The sequence below is a fragment of the Bos indicus x Bos taurus genome, chromosome 4 (assembly GCF_003369695.1).
Source record: "Bos indicus x Bos taurus breed Angus x Brahman F1 hybrid chromosome 4, Bos_hybrid_MaternalHap_v2.0, whole genome shotgun sequence".
NCBI lineage: Eukaryota > Metazoa > Chordata > Mammalia > Artiodactyla > Bovidae > Bos > Bos indicus x Bos taurus.
In genome coordinates, this window is record NC_040079.1 from 73,662,715 (window position 1) to 73,687,019 (window position 24,305).

The 24,305-nt window shown below is 41.2% G+C and overlaps 1 protein-coding gene across 4 annotated transcripts in view; it reads right to left on the bottom strand.

The window, feature by feature from the left end:
* LHFPL3 (LHFPL tetraspan subfamily member 3) overlaps positions 1-24,305 on the bottom strand; it is a 654,591-nt gene that overhangs the window by 119,685 nt on the left and 510,601 nt on the right. The gene's annotated exons all lie outside the window — the stretch shown is intronic.

Sequence of the window (24,305 nt, forward strand, 5' to 3'; positions counted from 1 at the left end):
TTAACAATCATTTTTCATTATGGCATTATGAGCTATGAACATATTTCAACAATATTCTAAGTCCAACTTTTGATACTAGAGTAATACTAAAAATATTCTTTTATATTTTCTTTCTCTCAGCATTGTACATTGTAAAGTTCATCCCTATTGATGTGGGTAGCTATGTTTCTTTTATTTTCATTTCTGTATTCCATTGCATAAATACACCAATTTATTCATCTGTCATAGTAGGGATGGCCATTTGGGTCATTTCCCTTTCCTTTTTGAGATCATTGTTCTCTCAGCAGCTGCTGGCTCCCCATCAGTAGTGGTCGTGCCAAAAAAATAATTAAAGTTCAGAAGGAGACTTTCCAGATTATAATAAAGATCAGTCACTGAGAAAGTGTTATCGATCACTTTCCAAGTAAGACATCATACACAATGCACAATAGGGTTCATAGAGGCTCCAATACTGAGAGGAATTTGAGTCTCTATATTAGCAACTCAAATTTTTACCTGCTCTAATTTTATCAATATTAGATAAATAACTTTCTGTATTGGTACATTCAGGTTACAAATTATTAAATAATAATTTAAACCTTTTTTTTTGTGAGCTGTATTAATTTTGCAGACTTAACTATCCAAATCTTTCCTTGTTGTGTGCATTCTCTAAAATAGCTTTCTCTCATGATGATATAATCAGCTAGTAGGTGACAGCAATAATGTCTTCATGTTATTTCAGGTTTAGCCTTCAAAATGAGAATGAACTAAAAGTGGAAAGCATTTTAATATATGCATTCATTTATGCTAGCATTGACAAAGACTGATGCCAAGCATCAGTGTGGCATCTGTCATAATAATAATAATAATCATAATTGCTAATGATTATAACAACCATGGCAAAGCAACAACATGCTGTCATCCATACATAAAATGATGCCACTAATCCAGAGTCAGTAGACTGTAATTTTAAAGGTTTATCCCCTCCAGAATTGGGAAATATATGTCCCCAACCATCTCTGCTCTCTTAACTAGCTCCCACTAAAAGTCTGCCCTCAGGCAAGTTGCCTTTGATCATATTTCATCCTGACTCTAACTTCAAACTAGATAGAGTTCTCCTGGGCACACTCAGGGTATTCCTGGACCACCTGATACAAGAAATGCTATAAGGGAGAGGACAGAGTGCTAATCATTTGCTGCCAGTTTATTTTGGCAGCTATGGTGACAACAGTCATAAAATGTGCCTTAATTAAACATCATAAAGCAATGGGAAAAAAACAACTCCCTTAATTGTTTTCCTAGTGGAAAACCGTTTGGTCACGGATTCCATATAAACTCAGGCCCATATATATCTGCTGTCTAATAGATATCTTGACTTGAATATCTTCTTGGTAGCTCCCACCTCAATACGTCCCCAAACTAGAATAACCACTTCTGGTTTTCCAGCCACAGGCTCAATTTATATTATTGTCCCAGTAGCATGAACAGTACCTCCCTTCCTTTCCAACTGTGTGCTGGTCTGAACAATAAACAATATGCTCACCCTACCCAAAATGCACCCTTGTCCTCCCTGTCTCAATTTCCCTCCACATCTCCAATTTACTACTTCACTGATGTTCATTTTATCAGCTACTGGCACTGTTATCCTTTCTATGGCTTAAAGTGGAGAAGAATGATGCTCTCTCATGAAGCCTTGTGGATTCTACCTTGGAAGCCTCTCTCCCACCAAGCACTTCTCCAACTGCCACTGTGCTTCTCCACATACCATTATCTCTTGCCTGGGCGCTTCCATGAAGTCTCTCCTCTGCTTCCTTTGTGTCTAGTATTGCTCCTCTGTAACTTGATTTTCACCCTCTTTGAACCACAAGACTGATCATGTCACCTCAATTAAATCCATGCAATGGCCTCTCACTGCCCCTGGATGAAGTCCATGGTTCAGGGGGCCCATCACAGCTACCTGCAGGCTGCTCCTTTTGGCACTGCTCACGTCACCCTCTACCCTCCAGGAGTGCAGGACCTCAGGTGTCAGGAGCATGGTACCTACACTCTCTAGATACACTTCTCCTCTGGTACCTTCTTCCCCTTCACTTGGCTCACTCCTCCAGATTTCAGCTTAGTTGCTGCTTCCTCCAGGAAGCTTTCTCTGGCCCTTTTAGACTAGAATATGTGTTCCTGCCGGGCATAGCCTGCGTCTTTCCTACTGGAGCACTGACCATAATTTATCCTCATTGCTTACTTATAGACTATATGGTCCAAGTGGCTAGAACTGTGTTCATCTTGTTTATCACCAAAACCCAACACCTGACTCAGTGAGTATCACTGGTGCTCACAAAGGGTTCATCAGTGAAATGACTAACATTCAAATCCAGGGTATCTGAGGCACAGAAGAATGAACCCTTTCTGTGCTCTTTGGGTCAGACACCTTTTATCTTCCATAATAATCTCCTTAGCAAAAATAAAGAAATAGGACCTATTCTAACTTACAAGTTTACGCATAGCAAAAGAAACCATAAACAAAATGAAAAGAACCTATGGAGTAGGAGAAAATATTCACAAAAGATGCAACTGACAAGGGCGTAATTTCCAAAATATATAGACAGCTCATACAATTTAATAACAACAACAACAACCCCAATTGAAAAATAGGCAGAAGACCTAAATAGACATTTCTCCAAAGAAGACACACAGATGCTCAATATGTACATGAAAAGATGCTCATCGTTGCTAATTATTAGAGACATGTAAATCAAAATTATAATGAGCTACCACCTTACACCAGTTAGAATGGCCATCATTAAAAAGTTCACAAATAGTAAATGCTGGAGAGGGTGTGGAGAAAAGGGAATCCTCTTACACTGTTCGTGGGAATGTAAATTGAAACAGCCATTATGGAGAACGGTATGGAGGTTCTCCAAAAAACTAAAAATAGTTACCACATGATCCAGCAATCCCACTCCTGGGCATATACTCAGATAAAACTATAATTAGAGGGGCTTCCCTGGTGGCTCAGTGGTAAAGACTCTGTCTGTCAATCCAAGAGACATGGGTTCAATTTCTGGTCCGGGAGGATCCCACATGCCAACAGAGCAACTGTACCTGTGCACCACAACTACTGAGCCTTGTTCTAAAGCTGGAAACCACAACTACTGAGGCCACACACCACAATTACTGAAGCCTGTGTGCTCTGGAGCCTGTGTTCAGCAACGAGAGAGGCCACCACAATGAGAAGCCCATACACTGCAACTAGAGAGCAGACCCCGCTTGCTACAGCTAGAGAAAGCCCAGCACAGCCAAAAATAAATAAATTATGATTATAAAAAACTGTAATTTGAAAAGGTACAGGTACCTCTATGTTCATAATAGCGCTATTTACAATAGTTATAAGACATGGAATTAAATGTTCACTCTTGCCATCTCCTGTTTGACCACTTCCAATTTACCTTGATTCATGGACCTAACATTCCAAGTTCTTATGCAATATTGTTCTTTTCAGCATATTATTTTACATCCATCACCAGTCACATCCACAAGTGGGCACTATTTTTGCTTTGGCCTAGCCTCTTCATTCTTCCTGGAGCTATTTCTCCACTCTTTTCCAGGAGCATACTGGGCACCTAACGGCCTGGGGAGTTCATCTTTCAGTGTCTTTTTGCCTTTTCATACTGTTCATGGGGTTCTCAAGGCAAGAATACTGAAGTTGTTTGCATTCTCTTCTCCAGTGGACCACGTTTTATCAGAAATTTAATTCAGATGACCATTCTATCTACCAGCGTGGGCAAGATCCCTTAGAAGAAATGGAGTAGCCCTCATAGTCAACAGAGTCTGAAATGCAGTACTTGGGTGCAATCTCAGAAACAATAGAATGATCTCTGTTTGTTTCCAAGGCAAACCATTCAATATCACAGTATTCCAAGTCTATGCCCCAACTGCTAATGCCAAAGAAGCTGAAGTTGAATGGTTCTATGATGACCTACAAGACCTTCTAGAACTAAAACCAAAAAAGGATATCCTTTCATCATAGGGGACTGGAATGAAAACATAGGAAGTCAAGAGATACCTGGAATAACACGCGACTTTGGCCTTGGGAGTACAAAATGAAGCAGGGCAAAGGCTAATAGAGTTTTGGCAAGAGAATGTACTGGTCATAGCAAACACCCTCTTCCAACAACACAAGAGACAACTCTACATAGGGACATCACCAGATGGTCAATACCAAAATTAGACTGATTATATACTTTGCAGCCAAAGATGAAGAAGCTCTATACAGTCAGCAAAAAACAAGACCAGGAGCTGACTGGCTCAGATCATGAAATCCTTATTGCAAAATTCAGACTTAAATTGAAGAAAGTAGGGAAAACCACTAGACCATTCAGGTATGACCTAAATCAAATCCCTTATGATTATACAGTGGAGGTGACAAATAGATTCAAGGGATTAGATCTGAGAGACAGAGTGCCTGAAGAACTACAGACAGAGGTTTGTAACATTGTACAGGAGGCAGTGATCAAGACCATCCCCCAAAAGAAGAAATGTAAAAAGGCAAAATGGTTGCCTGAGAGGCCTTACAAATAGCTGAGAAAATAAAGGAAGCAAAAGGAAAAGGAGAAAAGGAAAGATATACCCATTTGAATGCAGAGTTCCAAAGAGTAGCAAGGGGAGGTAAGAAAGACTTCCTCAGTGATCAATGAAAAGAAATTGAGGAAAACAATAGAATGGGAAAGACTAGAGATCTCTTCAAGAAAATTAGAGATACCAAGGGAACATTTCATGCAAAGATGGGCACAATAAAAGACAGAAATGGTATGGACCTAAAAGAAGCAGAAGATATTAAGAAGAGGTGGCAAGAATACGCAGAAGAACTATACAAAAAAGATCTCCATGACCCAGATAACCATGATGGTGTGATCATTCACCTAGAGCCAGACATCCTGGAATGTGAAGTCAAGTGGGCCTTAGGAAGCATCACTACAAACAAAGCTAGTAGAGGTGATGGAATTCCAGTTGAGCTATTTCGAATCCTAAAAGAGGATGCTGTGAAAGTGCTGCACTCAGTATGTCAGCAAATTTGGAAAACTCAGTAGCAGCCATGGGACTGGAAAAGGTCAGTTTTCATTCCAATCCCAAAGAAAGACAATGCCAGAGAATGCTCAAACTACCTAACAACTGTAGTCAATTCACATGAGAGCAAAGTAAAGCTCAAAATTCTCCAAGCCAGGCTTCAACAGTTCATGAACCGTGAACTTCCAGATGTTCAAGCTGGATTTAGAAAAGGCAGAAGAACTAGAAATCAAATTGCCAATATAAGTTGGATCATAGAAAAAGCAAGAGAATTACAGGAAAACATCTATTTCTGCTTCATTGACTATGCTAAAGCCGCTGACTGTGTGGATCACAACAAACTGTGGAAAATTCTTACAGAGATGGGAATACCTGACTACCTTTCCTGCCTCCTAAGAAATCTGTATGCAGGTCAAGAAGCAACAGTTAGAACTGGATATGGAGCAACGGACTTGTTCAAATTGGGAAAGGAGTATGTCAAGGCTGTATATTGCCACGCTGCTCATTTAACTTATATGCAGAGTACATCATGTGAAATGCCAGGCTGGATGAAGCACAAGCTGGAATCAAGATTGCCAGGACAAATATCAGTAACCTCAGATATGCAGACAATACCACCCTTAAGGCAGAAAGTAAGAGGAACTAAAAAGCCTCCTGATGAAAGTGAAAGAGGAGAGTGAAAAAGTTGGCTTAAAGCTCAACATTCAGAAAACTAAGATCATGGCACTAGTCTCATCACTTCATGGCAAATAGATGGGGACACAATAGAAACAGTGACAGACTTTATTTTCTTGGGCTCCCAAATCACTGCAGATGGTGACTGAAGCCATGAAATTAAGACGCTTGCTCCTTAGAAGAAAGCTATGACCAACCTAGGCAGCATATTAAAAAGCAGAGATATTACTTTGCTAACAAAGGTCCGTCTAGTTAAATGTATGGTTTTTCCAGTGTCATGTATGGATGTGAGAGTTGGACCATAAAGAAAGCTGAGTGCCAAAGAATTGATGCTTTTGAACTGTGGTGTTGGAAAAGACTCTTGAGAGTCCCTTGGACTGCAAGGAGATCAAGCCAGTCAATCTTAAAAGGAAATCAGTCCTAAATATTCATTGGAAGGACTAATGCTGAAGCTGAAGCTCCAATACTTTGGCCACCTGATGTGAAGACCTGACTCATTGAAAAAGACCCTGATGGTGGTAAAGTTTGAAGGCAGGAAGAGAAGGGGATGACAGAGGATGAAACAATTGGATGGCATCACCAACTCGGTAAACATGAGTTTGAGCAAGCTCTGGGTGTTGGTGATGACAGGGAAGCCTGGCATGCTGAAGTTCATGGTGTCTTCATGGTGTTCAAGAGTCGGACATGACAGAGCGACTGAAGTCAACTGAAGATATGGAAACAACCTAAGTGTCCATCGACAGATGAATGGATAAAGAAGACATGGTCCATATATACAATGGATACTACCCAGCCACATAAAAGAATGAAATAATACCATTTGCAGCAACATGGATGCAACTAGAGATTATCACACTAAGTGAAGTAAGTCAGAGAAAGACATATCATATGATATCTCTTATATGTAGAGTCTAAAATACAACATGAACATATCTACAAATCAGAAACAGACTCACAGACACAGGGAACAACCAACCTCCCCCTTGGTTGCCAACAGGGAGGGAAGTGAGTAAGGGAAGGACTAGGAATTTGGGACTGGCGTATGCAAATTATTATATTCAGAATGGATCAACAAGATCTCTCTGTATAGCACAGGGAACTATATTCGATATCCTGTGGTAAACCATAATGGAAAAGAATAAAAAATATATACATACACATATAACTGAATCACCTTGCTGACTGCTGAAAGTAATATAACATTATAAATTAACTACAATAAAATTTTAAAAATATCCATCTGGCTTTAAATATGACAGTACATATTATACAAGATTAATGACAGGAAAAGCTATTTACCAATAATTCTAAATTAAAAATATTGTGAGTTTTCTGATTATTCATTTTAAAAAAGAAAATGTATCAAGAACTGGTATACACAGTTGACATTAGATCGACGGCCTCAGGACTTTCCCTCATAGGAAACCTGTCGTGTTTCCGGGCTCAGTCCCTTAGAGGCAGATGTGCATCGTGCCCCCAGCACTCACTGCAGCATCCACTAATCTGTTCTCTTAGACAGAAATTGGAAAGGGCGCTTTCCATTTTGTCCACTCCCTTCAGCACATGTACTAAGGAAAGAATCTGAAGGCATATGTTCATCTTCTGCCTGGCTTAGAAAACTGAATTTATGAAAAAGGAGTTCAGTGATTTATAAACTTATGAAGAGCTCCAGGCTGAAGGACTTGAACTTCATTTTTTAAAAAATACTTTGCGTCCAGCTTTATTCAGATATAATTGACTATTTAAGGTGTACAACATGTTGGTTTGATGCATTTACCTATTGCTAAACGATTACCATCATAGCATTAGCTCACACCTCCATCTTGTCCACAATTATTAACATCATTTCTTTTTTATGGTGAGATCTACTCTCCTGGCAACTTTCAAGTATATAACACTGTTAACTATAATCACCATGCTATCTATTAGACTCCCAGAACTTATAACTAGAAATGCATACTCTTTGACCAACGTCTCCTCATTTCCCCCACCCCCCAGTTCCTGGTAACCATCACTCTATTATTTGTTTCTATAAGTTTATTTACATTCCACATATAAATTATATTTTCAGTATTCACTTTTCTGTAAGACCTGTGCTTTAGATTCATTCCTAATCTTTTTGTAAGATGATCCAAGGTCCATGGGGTTTGTGTGAGACAGCAGCAATGGACCAAAGAGTGACGAATAAATATTTTGTGAGGGATTTTCCCAGGCAGTGCAGTGGTAAAGAATCTGCGTGCCAAAGCACAAGACACAAAAGACATGGGTTTGATCCCTGGATCCAGAAGATCTCCTGGAGGAGGAAATGGCAACCCACTCCAATACTCTTGCCTAGAAAATCCCATGCACAGAGGAGCCTGGCAGGCTATAGTCCATAGGGTCACAAAGAGTCGGACACGATTGAGCATCCATGAATGTACCCTAAAATCAACAGACAGTCCTAATAATAATACCCTTTTTGTTGTTGTTGTTGTTGTTGCCATATACCTGTTTTAAGACTCATTAGCTTTAAGGTATCTAATAATAAATATTGCCTTGCAGTGTGCGTAATTATTACAACTTGGTAGAACCAGCCACTTGTAGAGCAAAAAGAATGAATATCTTTCCCTCAATATCCAGACCCCAGTCACCCAAAGCTCTGGCCTTGAGTTTCTGTCTTCTTCACCTCTTCTCTTCCAGTTCTAGAGAATTTCTACCATGTTGTAAAGAGTGTGGGCCTTGGAGTCATTCAGGCCAGAAAATACTTGTTGAACCACTATGACGCACCAAGCACCATTACAGGTCTGGCTTCTAAGCAGGGAATTCCTGAGGCATAAATTCAAATCCTAGTTCTGTCAGTTCCTTGCTGGATGATCCTGGGCAATCCAGCCACCTTTGAAATGAGAGGTAATTTCTGAAATGGGAATAATAATTCTTCCATGCTGAAAGTGGGGGTTGTGGGATTGACTGGAATAATGATTATAAGTGTCTCATAATGTTTTAAATACCTAGTAGGTACTTGATTGGAGAAGGCAATGGCACCCCACTTCAGTACTCTTGCCTGGAGAATCCCATGGGTGGAGGAGCCTGGTAGGCTGCAGTCCATGGGGTGGCTAAGAGTCGAACACGACTGAGCGACTTCACTTTCACTTTTCACTTTCATGCATTGGAGAAGGAAATGGCAGCCCACTCCAGTATTCTTGCCTGGAGAATCCCAGGGACAGGGGAGCCTGGTGGGCTGCCGTCTATCGGGTCGCACAGAGTCGGACATGACTAAAGTGACTTAGCAGCAGGTGCTTGATAAATGGTACCATTTAAAATAACCTGGGCACTCTGGTCCCTGCAGGAGGTCGGCATAGCTTGCTGTCTCATGCCTCCTCATGTCTACTGGAGGAAGACTGTGGAAGGGGAAGAGAGGAGGTTGCAAGAGTACAAAGCCATAGGTATAGCCCTTGTGTGAACACAGACCACCTCTCCCCCTAGGATGGAGTACAGTGCTGGCTGAGGTGGAGATCCAGACCATCTGACCATAAGTAAACACTTCTGTCGAGTGTACACAGGGGCCAGGAACTATGCTTTCCTCTAAAGGACTATCCGTGTGTGATTAAACACCAATGTCTACCAATATAATTAGTAAGAATAAACATTCAGAAGATTAAATAATGAGTCTGCTTTATTCTCTTTGGGTGGATGACTGAAATACAAAGTTAGAAAAAAAATACATATCTTGTGGAGACTGTTTACATTTTTTGTATTATTACAGAGGGGAGCCAGGCTCAGTTAATTCATTCTCTTCTTCGGCCTGCTGATTCTTTTGCTTCTCCTTTCACTGCTTGGCTTCTCCTCCCCCTTCTTCTTCTGCCACTTCACCAGCATCATCACTATCATCATTATCAGCAGCAATAGCAGTAGCAGCACCATTAACTTTTATTGAAAACTTGTTATGGTTGAGGCATTAGGCTACATAAGCCCTTTGGGATGCCTGTGTATCTCTTGTCAAGCAGGCAGTTTAGAAGAGAGTTTTGAGCTGGAAATAGTAATTTGGGAGATGGGATCTGTATTCATTTTCTAGGGTTGCCATATGTACTGAGTGGCTTACGTAATAAATTCATTGCTTCAGAATGACAGAATTCTGCACTGCTACCAGTCTAGGATTCAGATGTTGGCAGGGTTGATTCTTCCTGAGGGCTGCAAGGAAAGATCTTTTCGAGGCCTCTCCCCTTTGGTAGTTTGCTGGTAATCTTCGGCTTCCTTGAATAGAAGCATCATCCCAATCTCTGCTTTCATCTTCATACAGCGGTGGTGGTGGCAGTGTGTGTGTGCACACACGCATGTGTACAAATTTTCCTTTTTATAAGGGTACAGTCACACTGGATTAAGGCCCACTCTAGAACTGCATTTTAACCTTACTACCTCTTTAGAGACCCTGTTTCCCAGCAAAGTCATATTCTAAGGTACTAGGGATCCAATATATCCTTTTGGGGAGGGACAAAATTCACCCCAACAGGGTAATGGGAATAAGTGAAATTATTAGGAAGAACATGTAGAAGGAGGAGAGGACTGAGAAAAGGAGCTGAGAATTTCCAGAAGCAGTGTTTACTGCCTGCCTGTGAGGCATCATGAGGCCCTTGGCTCTGACAGTCAGGAGGGTGAAGGGCAGATGGCTGATCCCAGGCAATCCCATAGTAGGACTTGGTTGGGTGCCCTTTCTTCATTCCAGAGCCCAGCCCTACAGATAAATGTTTTGTTCAAATTGAATGAAGAAAAAGGACCTGCTTGCATTAATAAATAATATTAATTCTAGGAATGTCAACAGAATTTAATCATTTTGATTTTTTTTTCATGTTATAAACATTCAGATGATGTTCAGATCAAAGAACATAATGGACAAACATTCTAAACAGATCCTAAGTGCTCTCCATTTTAGTAGACACTTCAGAGAAAATTTCACAGTCATCCAAAGAGCATCTACGATTACTAAAAAGAGAGTTTTGATGCTTTGGTTTTGAGAATCCAAAAGCTGTATTTGTATCAAAGACAACTTTGCGGTCAGTGCAATCCCTTTGTTGGTTTAGGAATCTGCTGAGATCTAGAACCATTTGAGGATGCTGGGAAGAAACTGCTGCAGAAAATTTCCTCCTAATAGAATGAATTTTATTCTGAGTTAATAATTCAAAACACACAATGCATCTCTAAACAATCTATGAATAATTCAGTCCTGAAAAACTTAATATTTTAAATATGAGAGAATCATTATGCTTTGCAACAGTTAGCATAGGAACTCTGAAAAAAAAATGAAGTGTAACTAAAACCCAGAACCTTCAAGTCATTTTGACCCAAATGACCTAAACATCAACTAGAAAAAGTTAGCGAGCTTTCCCCCAGAACCCTGCCCTTTGCCTGAAAGCTTGCACCTCTCAATGCCACGTGCCAGGCAGAGCTGTGTCTTCACCCAGGATTGCTGTAATTCTGTGCTGTCGGTCTCGGTCATTATACATGGCCTGCAGCAAGCTTTAATTACCCGTAAAGGCACCACCTGTCGCCTTTTTAGTGCTTAATCACAAAATATATCACGGTTTACTGTGTGACAAGCCTGAAACACTATACTAAGTCGCAGAATCTCAGAACCCATGGAAGAATAAAGCCCAGGTCTGAGATGAAACTGAGGGGCTGGGATAAACCTGGTGAATCTTATTCCCTGAGGGGTGAGGGATCCAGTCTAAAGCCTGTGGACTGGGCTAGAGGAAATGAGTGTAAGTAGAAAGGGTGTTTGGGGGCGACCTAAAATTCCCAGAGGAAAGAGGAAATATGACTCTCCATGTGGGATGATGGTTCTCCAAAGAACTGAGAGACCCTGGGGCCCAACTCCAGGCTGGACGCTTTGTGCTTTGGTGGCTGGAAGCCTCTCTGTGGTGCTGTGAATCCTCCTTCAGTGCCACTGCAGTCCAGGCCCCACAGGGTTGCAGCTGAGGGCCCCTGGAAAGAGTGATGGAGGGGAAGAGGAAGGGACTGAAGACAGGAGGAAAACTGATGTGGGGCCATTCAGGTCAACTCTGGCCATTGCATGATGGCTCCAGATAGGAAAGGATGTCAAACACAGTAACAGGTGATAACTGTCCCCATTATCATAGGCAGTCATGACCTCCATTCACAAGGACTGTTTTCATTTGAGTCATTTCTCTCTTGAAAAGCAGTTACTGGGGCTCCAAAATGCTTCCTTACCCTTTAGCTCTGCACCATCACATTATATGTGGAGCTGATTTCTGGAGCTGAACTTAAAAGATGCCAGAAAGGACCCCAGATATCATCAATGAAAAATGTCACTGAATGTCCTTTCCTTTGGGTTAAGACCAGGAATCTGTGATAACTGGCCCAGTCAGATGCTTTCTCTGAACAGTAAACTGAGGTTAGTGTATAGATGAGTGAGGAGAATGTATGGGGAGCAGGAGTCCTAAGCCTTCCCTAGGGTCCTCAAGGAGAAGGCATTACAAAAGGGCAGAATGCCAGGAGTTGGGGGTTACTTAAGAGGAGCCACTTAAGAGGCCGCCTACCATATGGAATCAAGAAGGATGGTAGACACCTATTGTTTTTTTTCTGCTTTCTATCCTTTCATCTTTCTTCTGGTACTTAGAATATCCCTCTCCATCATCCCCAAAGTGATTCTGGCAGTCCTAGCTGCAGAGTTGGACATGTGAGTCAAGTCTGGTCAACTAGAATATCACACATCTGGTGATAGTTGATTGGCTTAGGGTTTCACATATGGCCCAACAAGAGCCGATGAAAAACAATGAAATTTTCTTGGGAATCCTGGAAGGATATGTCCCACTAGATCTCTCTAGTTTTAAGTCAGTCTAAAAAGTGGTCTTCATACCCTGTGGCCTCTTTGTATAGAGCTCAAGGTTCTGCTAGACTACTGATGTTCTCAGAATCTCTCTGGCCTCTCCTGGGACAAGCAGGAACTTCTGAGATCCCTATATGCCTCGAGCAGCTCTCAGGGAACTGGTAGCATATCCTTAGGCCCATCTGCCTGGTCACCCTCCTTCAACTCTGTATAGTCTGTGGCTCAGGGAACAGATGATATGGCTTTCTGTACAAGGCTGGTGGTCTCATAAAGAGAAGCTGGGGCAAGGTCCTATCTATTCAGGGGCCTCTGGAACTTATTTGGAGCTTCTATTGTACTCTGACTCCTGTCCACTCCCTGGTTCTGGTCTCAGAGTTGGGTGTGTGTGTGTGTGTGTGTGTGTGTGTGTGAGTGTGTGTGTGTGTGTGTGTGTGTGAGTGTGTGTGTGTGTGTGTGTGTGTGTGTGTGTGTGTGTGTGTGTGTGTGTGTAGAAACTAGATCTCTAAGAATACTCAAAGAGGTTTTGAGTAGGTAGGTTGATAGTGGGGGTAGGAAGCAAAGGTTTGGGTGGGAGATAAAGGGACATTTAGTTCAGCTTAGATTGAATTTGAGGTGTCTAAGTGCTGCACTCAATATGCCAGCAAATTTGGATAACTCAGCAGTGGCCAAGGACTGGAAAAGGTCACTTTTTATTTCAATCCCAAAGAAAGGCAATGCCAAAGAATGTTCAAATTACTGCACAATTGCTTTCATTTCACATGCTAGCATGATTAAGCTCAAAATTCTTCAAGCTAGGCTTTAGCAGTACATGAATCGAGAACTTCCAGATGTACAAGCTGGGTTTCAAAGAGGCAGAGGAACCAGAGATCAAATTGCCAATATATGTTAGATCATAGAAAACAGCAAGGGAATTTCAAAAATATATCTACCTCTGCTTCACTGACTATGCTAAAGCCTCTGACTGTGTGCATCACAACAAACTGTGGAATATTCTTAAAGAGATGGGAATACCAGACCGCATTATCTGCCTCCTGAGAGACTTGTATGCAGGACAAGAAGCAAGAGTTAGAACTGGACATGGAACAACAGACTGGTTCAAATTGGGAAAGAGGTACATCAAGGCTGTATATTGTCACCCCACTTATTTAACATATGCAGAACACATCATGCGAAAATCTGGAATGGATGAGACACAAGCTGGAATCAAGATCACAGGAGAAATATCAATAACCTCAGATATGCAGATGACACCACCCTTACGGCAGAAAGTGAAGAGGAACTAAAGAGCCTCTTGATGAAGGTGGAAAAGGAGAGTAAAAAAGCTAACTTAAAACTCAACATACAAAAAATGAAGATCATGGCATCTGGTCCCATTACTCTTTGGCAAATAGATGGGGAAAAAGTGGAAATAGTGTCAGATTTCATTTTCTTGGGCTCCAAAATCAATGTGGACAGTGACTGCAGCCACAAAATTAAAACACACTTGCTTCTTGGAAGAATAGCTATGACAAACCTAGACAGTATATTAAAAAGCAGAGACGTCACTTTGCCGACAAAGGTCCACGGTTTGACGAAGTCAAAGCTATGGTTTTTTTCCAGTAGCTATGAATGGATATGAGAGTTGGACTACAAAGAAGACTGAGCACCTAAGAATTGATGCTTTCAAACTGTGGTGCTGGAGAAGATTCTTGAGAATCCCTTGGACAGCAAGGAGATCAAACCAGTCAATCTAAAGGAAATCAACCCTGAATATTCATTAGAAGGTCTGGTGCTGAAGCTAAAGCTCCAATACTTTGATGACCTGATGCAAAGAACTGACTCATTAGAAAAAATCCTGATGCTGGGAAAGATTGAGGGCAACGGGAGAAGGGGGTGACAGAGGATGAAGTGGTTGAAAGGCATCACTGACTCAATGGTTATGAGTTTGAGCAAACTCAGGGAGATAATGAAGGACAGGGAAGACTGGCGTGCTGCAGTTCATGGAGTTGCAAAGAGTAGGACACGACTTGGCAACTGGACAAAAACAAGGTATTTCAAGGGGCTTCCCTGGTAGCTAAGTGGTAAAGTGTCCGCCTGCAATACAGGAGACATGGGTTTGATCCCTGGGTTGTGAAGATCCCCTAGAGAAGAAAATGGAAACCCACTTCAGGATTCTTGCCTGTGAAATCCCATGGACAGAGGAGCCTGGCGGGCTACAGTCCATGGTGTTGCAAAAGAGTTAGACCTGACTTAGCAACTAAACAACAACAAGGTATTTCAAAACACCCTGCACTGGCCATTGGAAACAGGATTTGGAGCTCAACAGTGGTTGTGGTCAGAGTGGTTGATTATGGGTAGTCAAAATAATAGGAGTGGATGAGTGTAAGGAAGAGAAGAGAAGCGGTTTGAGAAACAGAAGCTGGGAGGATCCTGGGAGGGGGTGTTGGATAGGCAGGAGGCGAGTTCTCCATCCTGCTTGACAATGAAGCCTGAGATCCCACACATACATACATACATATATATTCATACAGATCCATCCATTCATCCATCCATCCAGACCCCAGAGAGCTTGATGCCTCTTGGAAAGCTCACAAAAATCTACTTAAGCAGCAATACAAAGTTCATTTTGCCTTTCAGTAAGAGAGAAGTATATCTGGCAAACTGAGATGTAAACTCAATTATCACTGAGCAAAATTCTCAAAGGGAAGGCACTGTCAGCCTTAGGCTTAGAACATCACTGGATTAGGGACAGCAGCCTCTTCATGATCTGCCTTTATAACTGTTTAAAATAGCAACAAAGGACAAAGCCTGGACCTTGTGTCCTGAGAAGAGCAGAACAAGAGACTCTAGCACCAACTGGTTGTGGGTCAGGAGGTAGAAGGCTGCCAACGCAATGCCAGGAAAGAAGATGGAAGACAACTCCTGGAGATCACGACAGCTAAGTTTATGCCTGAGCAGCTCCTGCAGGGTGAGTTGTGGGAAAGGCAAACTTATGAAGGGCATTAATCAAGTAAGAGCAAAAGGAAAATGAGGCGCTTCAGGGCACAGTGTGTGGGAAGCAAGGGCGTGATGGGAATCATCAGGAGAGATGCTGGGACTCCCTTGCCCAGCAGGCCCTTTTGTTAGCACTGTCTGATTCTAGCTCCTAAGGTTAGATGCTGAGATTGTCAATGCCCAAGGGTTGTCCTTGAGGAATCTGATTCTTCCCTACCGTGTCATGAAAAAAGTGGGAGGCCAGGGTCTGGGAGCTTTGGGATGCTTTTCTCCCTGGACTAACTATTAGGGGAGGACTGGGTGGGACATGGGCCATGCATCTCATGTTGACCAGACAGACCCACGAGGATCATTTGTCAAAGGGAAGGGAATCTCTTCTTGAGGTGAGGCTGGTGCAGCGGTCTGGATGTGAACATGCTGTACGTGTTTCCAGCACATGTCTGAGACTCTACTCCCATCCAGACGTTGCTGACTGCAGCATCAGCCAGCCAGGTCCAGAACCCAGAGCCCAGACCTTCTGGCTTCCGGGCCAGTGCCCTTTCACGAGCCAGTAGACAGCCCAGTAACAGTTTATGTGCCTGACCATTTTCACCTCTGAAATTATGATAGTAAAAAATAGCTCTAAAGCACAGGATTTTAACTGCATTTTAGAATAGGGCACAAAAAATTTAAACTTGTCACTGAAATCATGCCATGTTTTGAAGATTATGACCTAATCAGAACTATCCAGATATGCTCTTTTGGAAGCTCTCAACAAGCAGACAGGGTGTTTTTGAATGCAGCAATGTTTATTTATATGAGGGAAAACCACCGAGTCTTAAACATTACTCTCAAGGGGAAAAAAAAAATCATCCTCCAAACCATTCTCAGATTATATTTCAGGGAATTCCATATGATTCATTATATACTGGGGAATTCCATATGATTCAGGGACTTCCATATGATTCCAACCAGTTCATTTTGAACTAGTTAAAAAAATTTTCAATATATACAGGTTAGAGTCAATTCAGAAAAAAAAGCAGTGACAGAGACAGGAGTTGGTTTTAAAAGTTTTTTTAAGAAAACATATTTGAATATATGGAAGAGGTATTTTAATTATTAATCACTAAAAATTTGAGACTTTTCTTCTGTTTTATTTTTCATTTGACAATGAAGCTTTCAACAATCAGAAAATATCCACAGACTTTATAGCACTTACCTTTTTGGTACTAGGATAATCTATATTATATGCCTATTTGTTCATACTTTAAAAAATGCTGACATTTTATAAATAAGGGAATTAAGAGTAAATGATGATTACCAGGGTTTGGGGGAATTAGGGAGATTTTAAGGGTACAAACTTGTAACCAGTGGATAAGTCCTATAGATCTGATACATAGATAAGTCCTATAGATCCGATACCATATTACAAACTTCAAGTTGCTAAGAGATTAGATCTTAATTGTTCTCACCACAAAAAGAAACGATCATTAAGTGATGGAATATAGATGTTAGCTAATACTATAGTGATGATCACATTGTGATATATAAATATATCAAATCAACATGCTGTGTACCTTAAATTCATACAGTGTTATGTCAATCACATTTCAATAAAAAGCCAATTATATGATGAAATGGTACCCAAATTATACTTGTTCGGTAGATTATACATTAGAGCAATAAGCGACTTCACTTTCACTTCTCACTTTCATGCATTGGAGAAGGAAATGGCAACCCACTCCAGTGTTCTTGCCTGGAGAATTCCAGGCACAGGGGAGCCTGGTGGGCTGCCGTCTATGGGGTCGCACAGAGTCGGACACGACTGAAGTGATGCAGTAGCAGCAGCATGTATAGTAATATATACATATCAATTAGCGATACCTACATATTTCAAATGCATTTCAAAAACTAAAACTTATTTTAATAAATGTAAGACTTAAAATTTTTTTTTCTATGTTGTTTTTTCCATGAATACATTTCTGATCCTAAGTAACTATTTATATTAATTCAGATTTCCTTCATTTGGGTAATCCTTTTTTTCCCAAATTTCTTGAGTAACTTCTTTAATTAAAAAATACAACAGAAAGTAAATTCTTTTTTTTTTAAATTTCTTATATGCCAGGCATGTATTTATGCCCTTAAGATCATTAGATTACTTAAAAGAGATGAATTAGGAATAATCTTTTTCTCTCATTTCCCTTGAGGACAAGAACTATAACCGGCAGCTCTGTCTGTAGAAGGGGATTCTCAGGACAATGTTTTATTTTGTTTTGTTTTTCTGGCACAGACTTGCTCACCCTGGTCTGCTCACACTAACTGATATGTGATACTGATGTCCACCTCACCTGGCCTCCTTAGCTAGGACAAGACCCCAAGAGCTAATACTAGCTGCTGTCATGGATGTTGTTTATAGAGGTATCGAGGACGGATATGTTGGAGTAGAAAAAAAGATCTTAGTGGATTTTAACAACAAAGTTTATTTCTTATTCATCTTCACATGAGTTGGCTGGGGGCTCTGCTCTATGCCTCTTTATTCAGAGACGTGGACCAAATCAGCAGCCACAATTTTGAGCATTCATTTGTCTCACAAGCAGAACTGAAGATAGGTCTTGAGGCATCACATTGTCTGTTAAAAGTGTTCGGTCTGGACAATACTTGCTACTCATTGACTACAATAGTGTCATGACCTCACTCAATCTCTAGGAAGCAGAAAGTACAATCTCACCATGTGCCAGGAGGTGGGAAGCCAGAAACACTTGGTGGACAGCATTAATGATTATTATAGTCACTTACACAATATGCATTCACTGTCTCCTTCCTAGGAGAATGCCGACTTTGATGAGTTATCTATCTCTCCCAGGCTGCCCATGGAGTTAGGCAAATCTGACCCCATTTCCTATTCCAGGAATCAACCTTGATGTATTTAAGTGAATCAAAATAATCTCAACCTGATTGTAATAGTTCAGGAAGGAACATGAAACATAATTCAGGCCAATGAGATGCAGTGAGAGGTTGTAGGGCCTTTGGGGAAAGGTTCTTCTCATTTTTCTGGGACAGCTTCTAGGAATGATTCCCTTGTTCTCTCTGGATATGAAAGAAAAAGCATGAGAGCTCAAATGCAACTTGCAGCCATTCTGTGACCAAGAGGAGAACCAGTCTCAGGATGGAGTTGACACTGAGGATGGTAGAACAGAGAGACAGAAGATACCTGGGGCCCTGATGAAATAACTGGCCTCTGGGTCAGCCAAACCTAAAGCCTGTCCTACCTTTGGCCTTCTAGTTATCTTAGCCAAGCTATGCCCTTTTTGTTAAAGCCACTTTGAGTTGGATTTTTCTGTTACTTGCTGCCAAAAACATCCAAATGGATACATCTGCTTAGACAGGCCTCCTATCATATTCTTCCTGCTTGATCTGTAGCTCTTTTTTTTTTTTGTCTCTTATAACAGTCTTTATTTTATTTTATTTTTAATTTTATTTTATTTTTAAACTTTACAATATTGTATTAGTTTTGCCAAATATCGAAATGAATCCGCCACAGGTATACCTGTGTTCCCCATCCTGAACCCTCCTTCCTCCTCCCTCCCCATACCCTCCCTCTGGGTCGTTCCAGTGCACCAGCCCCAAGCATCCAGTATCGTGCATCGAACCTGGACTGGCGACTCGTTTCATACATGATTTGACCCCAACCTGGCCTTCTTATTCATACCCTACTGGCTGCCTTTCTCTCTTGTCACAGTTCACTCAGATATAGAATATAAATTTGCCTAAAATTCCCAATATCTTCCATAAGATATTGGGATATCCTCCCCTTGCTTTCAACTTCATGACCTTTATATGTAGCCTGCTGATATTTTACTTTCTGCCTCCAACTACGTGGACCGTTTCTGGTCTCCCTTGATTAGCAGCCCCCCACACCAGTGCTAAGAAGGACACCAGCTTCTTGAGGACATTTTTGCTTCTTGAAAACACGTCCTTTGTATTGTTAAATTGTATTTTACCTGCACAGTGGTTGAAACTAAAACAGCCTACCTGGTCAACTGCTATCCGACACCAAAGGTCAGTGGAGCGGTACCCCTACTCTGTCAGCAGCACATACTATCAAAGAGCTGCCAGCTTTGTGATTTAATGACCTGGTTGAGTCCTAAATTGGGGTTGCACTCCCAAGGCCTCAGCCATCTGATTTAAAGCTGCCACTGAAGCATCCCATCACATCTCATACATGGGCTGAAGGGTGACGGCAGAGCCCGTTCCTATGGCACTTGTCACAGCAAAAGGCAGAAGCCCAGCACTCAGTGAGCAGGGATGTGCTTTTAAGGTTCAGGTTTTAATGGGAATATTTTAGGAGAATTCTAATAGGACCGAAGTTAACACATCTTGTATGTCTCCCAGCCTGGCTCATTTATCACCATAAATATAAGAAGCTGTGCCAACATAACTTACCTCAAGTAGTTTTGGAGAAGTCAGGGATGAGGCAAAGCTGTGAGTGATTTAAGAAACAGAAATATTCTAGGAGCTGTCAGAGTGGAGGGCCTGGTGTGACTGGACACATAGGGTCTGAATTGGTCCTTTTCTGAATTATTAATACTTCCCAAAACCATACCATGAAAGACCTGGACCTCTTATATTTACTGTCCTTGTATCAAACAGGGATGATTCCAAAGAGATCTCTGGCAGATTCTAGGAAAATACTCAGAGACTGACAGTTGCTTTGGGGAATAGAGAGAGAGCATGTGTCTGCTTTTTTCTCCCTATTCCTTTTCTTTAGCTCATTTTATTGAGTCATGCAAGGCTTTCACTAATACAGTTGAGGCTTACAAACTGTCAGAAGAACCATTGTCTTAATGAATATCATTTAAGGAAGAGAGGAAGAAAGAAAGGAGACGAGGGACAGGGAGAGAGAACAGAAGGCTGTTATCTAGCCCTCTTGGCTTCCTCTCATCCAGAAGGCTGACTTTCCGGCAGTGGAAAGGAGGATGGGTCAAATTATGGTAATTAGAATCTTATGTGGCAGCTCATGATTTGCATTTCCTTCATTTCATTGTTTCCCTTCACGTTTGCTGGAGGATGAAATAATACACTTCTATGTTTGTACCAAAGGATTATTCTTGGGACTCAGAAGAGGGATGGCCATCAGCGAGCATGTCTGGCCTGGTTTCCCAGAATGGTTTTCAGGAGGACAAGGCAGGTGGCTTAATAGAATCAGGTGACCTATCTCTAGGGGACTTTAGAGACTTGAGAAAGGGATCATGAGATTTTTAAGAATTTCCCTGTGCACCCAGGTGCTAATTCTTTTGTACACTGGATTATCAAAATCATTTATTTTTCCTTTTGGTGCTCTGCTAAACATGTTTTGCCTTCCAAGAGACTCAAGTTGTAGGAAAAGCCCACAGGGAGTTAGGTATAGCTCATTTTCTTATCAAAGGGAGTTTGCAGTCTTTTCTTCTATCGATACAGCAAAGACCTTCCAGCCCAGGCCCTGGGCTTTCCCCGTCCATTGTGAGGTGTGATTGGCAACTTCTCACTGATGACAGAGACTACCAATTTTCCCTAGCTGACAGTCACAGGTCACCTTCAAGCTCACTTTATACTAAATAAGAAAGGAAAGAAAGTGCTTGAAACACCAAACCGGAGGATTGGTTGGAAGTTCCTATAATATATTTTAACAGAATCACATTTTCCAGCAGCTACTTTCAAGAAGAAACTATTAGAGAAACATTGGTTCTCGGATGTAATGTGATTGCAACATCACTAGTTGTGGGATGAATATCTGCTATTAAAAGCAGGGGCTCACACTGACAGCCACCTGAATTCTCCATCTTTGCTATCAACAGGAGCCCTGTAGTTCCAATTATTATTCTACATCACTCCCCACGCAGAAAATTTACACAGCCTTCAGTTCATTCCCTCTCCTGGGAGGCTCTGTGGCAACCCTGCCCATGTTGTGATTATTATTCGAGTCACTAATAGCAGGAAAGTGAATGCTCTGCATTCATCATGTGCCAAGGATGATGGCCTGAGAAGCTTCAGCACTGGGATCATTTGGTCCATTTTCTTGTTTTGCACAAGAAATTGGGGATCAAGTGACTTCCCCCAAATCTGTTGGTTATTTAGAGAAACTTTGGCAAGGGAATGCAAAGGTTTCTTAATGTAAATGTCTTATTAAAGTCTAATGTGTACTGTACTCTGCAGTATATGTAAAAAGTATGCATATCATCTATGTAAGCTTAGTGAATTCACAAAGCAGGAACACCTAGCCAGATGGCACCCAGTTCAAGAAACAGAATCCATACATCTGTACTCCCTTCCCAACAATATTGTGCCCCCCAGAGATGACCTCATCTTGACTTCTAACACCCTAGACTAATTTTGTCTGTATCCAGACTTTATATTAACAGATCCCAAAGCCTTTAACTCAGTGCTCCTTCTGCCACTACCAGAGTTTCTTTGGAAGAGAGATACCTTCTAAAGGAGATAACAAAACTTTAGCGCTTTGGAAAATGATGCTGGAAGGAGAGTCCAACTTTATTCTGAGGTCAAATTTCCATCATATTCTAGTTGGCAGTGCTATAATCTTTAACAGTTAGGGAAAATACCACTTTAATGGGGCCAAGTTGCTAAAAAACAAAAAAACAAGAGAAGCCCAAACCAGCTCCTGTTGAATCAGCTGTGGAGCGCAGGGCCACCTCTTTTCTTCGTGGCCACTCTGATGACAGTTATAAGTCTGTAAGTGTAGGTTCTAATCATTCTTTAGAAAAATTTATTACCTTTTTGTGGCTGCTATTGAGTTTCACCCTGACATATTACTCTCCTTGACAATATTGCTTTTTCATTGCTGATCTTAGTAGATCCAGAGACAGAAATATCATTTGAATACATTGTGAATTTCTTCACAATGAACAGCCAACTTTCTAAGTCTCATTTCCTACAATGCAATGTTAGTCTTTTTGTTTGTTTTCATTTTGATTTAAACACTTAGTTTCTATGACAGACATCTACCATCCTTCCTCTGTTTTCTCCCTTTCCCCAGGAGGTAATGAAAATCTACATGCTTCATTTACCATCCCATTGTACAGCTGACTGCAACTTATCAATGTGAGCAAATAGCAGGGTCTGAGACAGACTAATGGTCAACTCACAAAATATTCGTGAGACTTAAATCTTTGGTCACACATCCCTTTGTTCATAGTCAGAAACTTTTTCCAAAACAGTTTTTTATGTATGGAAATGTAAGTGGCTAAAGATTCAGTCTATTAGCTGTTCAGACTTTTCAGCTTATCTGTGGATCATCTTATTTTTCTGCTCTACAAGTTTACTGAATACGGGAGAAACAGAATAGATCCTCCTTGTCTAGTAAATGAAGGAGATCAAGTTACAGTAGTAGAAACAAGGTACAGGATCAAAGGGTGTGGGTTTGCTCTTCAGAGAGCATTTTATGCAGCCTGTGCCTTCTTCCCCAGAGGCAGCATGATTCTTTTGCCATTTGAGTCCTGAAGAACTCTGAAAGAGCCAGTAGTGAACAAGCTATTTAGTCATGGATTGTACCATGTAAAAGTGAACTGAAATAAGTAGCCGTGACAGAAGTGATTAACTCATCTGTAATAGAGTTTGGATTCACAGAGAATTCTAGTAGTTTTTGATTTCAAATGGGGAAGAGAGATGTTATGGTTTCTAGGGAAGAAGCTAGCCATAGATAGTTCTTCCCTCAGGTTAAAAAAAATTATAGGCTACAAGTCTTCAGCTAATAAGGGGACTAGAGGCATACACTTCTATCCATTCTCCTTCCTAAGATGTCTCCCTATCCACTGGATGGTTGTAGGCCCTCTTGCTTTTGTGGGGTGAAGGAAGAGGGAAAAGGGAAGTGGGAAAGAGGGCAAGAATGATACAGATGGGGAAATGCTCTATCCTTGACTTTGAATGGGAATGTGATGTTTTCCTTCCATCAGCAGTATGGACACTTTGCTATTTTGAACTTCTTAAAGATCCAGTATCTTTCTACAATCCATTGGGAGACTGGGAGTGTGAGCTCTCTCAGAGAAACTCTCAGGTTCCTGAGAGCATAGTATCTGAAGGAAGAAAAACCTGAAATCATCCTGTAGCTACTACTGAAGACTCGTAAAAGCTAACTGTCAGATAAAGATTGTCCTAGTCCGATAGGCCAGGTGAATCAGACATAGCTGCCTTGGAAACCAAGAATACCAAGGCTCTGCACTCCTGAGAGAATATTATTTCTAATCAGGCATGAAATATATCCCTTAAGATGCCTGAAAGTTAGAAACTACCTCCAACTTTGATTGGCAAAAGTGGCAGTAGCCCAAAGAAGCTGAGGTCCCCAAGGATGGCAAGGCAACCAGCAGTTCCGGCTGTGCCACCAAAGATGCAGGCAGGTGGGAAGACCCTTGAATTGTAGGGATCACATGGCTGGAAGCTAATAATATCAAGAAGCCTGTGATGTAAGGCTGCCAGAAAGTCTTTCTCTCTACTTAACTCCATGATTAATTGAATCTTTTTTCATTATGCCAGAAATAGCCCTGTCAATAGAAAAATTGCCCAAAGGCTCAGTGCCCAGCCTTTTGAAATTTCCTTTGTACTTCTTAGTGTTTGTTTTGAGCAATGAGAAAGTTTCTCTGATGCCAAGAAAGTCTAAGCCAGTGACACCCTCCCCCTTTTTCAGATCAGATCACGACGGTGATGATAACTTGGTTACTCGAGAGGAAACAGCTCAGAAAGACAGTTCCAGTTACAACATGAAGCATTAAAAAAAGGGAGCAGGTTAAAGCAAAAATAACATGCTATCAATCAGAAAATCAGTGGTAAAGCG